This window comes from Gossypium arboreum, chromosome 10 (assembly GCF_025698485.1).
Source record: "Gossypium arboreum isolate Shixiya-1 chromosome 10, ASM2569848v2, whole genome shotgun sequence".
Taxonomy (NCBI): Eukaryota; Viridiplantae; Streptophyta; class Magnoliopsida; order Malvales; family Malvaceae; genus Gossypium; species Gossypium arboreum.
This window is the reverse complement of record NC_069079.1, coordinates 116,519,914-116,521,392: the sequence shown is the minus strand read 5'-3', so window position 1 is coordinate 116,521,392 and position 1,479 is coordinate 116,519,914. Positions and strand designations below refer to the sequence as shown.

Genomic DNA, 1,479 nt, shown 5'->3' with positions numbered 1-1,479 from the left:
GAACGAGTTAAATGAATAAATCGTTCGATTCGGAGCCAAAATAACAAGTGAAGTCTAGGTGGATTTTTCCTTAGGTATTGTCTTAATTCAATCGTTTTCCCAAAAGTAATTCCCCAATTCTATTTTCTGTGAATTCTTAGTTTAGTTAATTAGTTAATTAAAACAAACTCCTTTATTCTTAGGCTAGATAATAAAAAGATAGTCATTACTAGTACTTTTAGTTCCTTTGGGTTTGACAATCCGGTCTTGCTAAAGCTAAACTATTGTTCGATAGGTACACTTGCCTACATCGTGATAATAGTTAGTTTCAAGAACGATTAATTATAAATTTATAAAACTTACCATGGAAAATCATGATCAAGTTTTTGGCGCCGTTGCCGGGGAACTAAAATATTAAGAACACTCAATTTTTATTACTTTAGCCATTTACTCTTACTGTAATTTAATTTTGTTTTTGTTTTTATTTTTATTTACTAAATTTTCTTTTCCTTTCTTCTGGCAGGTTCTTATAGTTTATGATTAGAAGGAACCCGTCGGGACCACTACTTTTTAACGAAGAAATCGATCGCACCGCTCATAGAAACTGACGAGAAATAAGGCGAAGCCTAAGATACACAGAGGAAGAGCAAGAGGATGATATATCAACTACAACCGAGGAGATGGCTAAAAATCAAGAAAATCAGCTACCTCCTGCGATACCCGCTAATCTAGCAAATCAGAATCCTACTCCTCGTACTATGTATGAATATGCTAAACCTATATTAACAGGAACTGAGTCAAGTATAGTTAGGCCTGCTATTGCTGCAAATAATTTTGAACTAAAACCTAACACGATTCAAATGATACAGTAATTTGTTTAGTTTGATGGTTTGCAGGATGAGGATCCCAACACGCACTTGGAAAATTTTCTGGAATTCTGTGACACTTTTAAAATTAATGGAGTTTCTGTTGATGCTATTCGTCTTTGGTTATTCCCTTTTTCATTAAGAAACAAAGCTAAACAGTGTTTGAACTCGTTACCACGAGGGTCAATCACTACTTAGGAACAAATAACTGAAAAGTTTTTATTAAAGTCTTTTCTGCCGGCTAAGATGGCCAAATTACATAATGATATCTCTTCCTTTGTGCAGATGGATTTGGAAACCCTTTATGATGCGTGGGAGAGATACAAGGACCTATTGCGAAGGTGCCCTCACCATGGGTTACCTCTATGGTTGCAAGTTCAAACGTTCTACAATGGTGTGAATCCCTCGATAAGACAGACGATTGACGCAGCAGCTGGTGGAACCATCAACAACAAAACACCTGAAGAGGTTTATGAATTTATTGAGGAGATGTCATTGAATAACTATCATTGGCAAGTTATGAGGACTAAGCTAACCATAATAGCAAGTTTTTATAACGTCGATTCAGTTACTATGCTGTCAAATCATGTAGAACTTTTAAATAAAAAGATTGATGGTTTACTTGGTTCTACAC

General features: G+C 35.3%; 1 non-coding gene across 1 annotated transcript; it reads right to left on the bottom strand.

Moving 5' to 3' along the window:
* Positions 1-1,098: 1,098 nt before the first annotated feature.
* On the bottom strand, positions 1,099-1,204 carry LOC128283061 (small nucleolar RNA R71). The gene has a single exon (XR_008273403.1). It is a non-coding gene; the product is annotated as a small nucleolar RNA R71 (small nucleolar RNA).
* Positions 1,205-1,479: the final 275 nt, after the last annotated feature.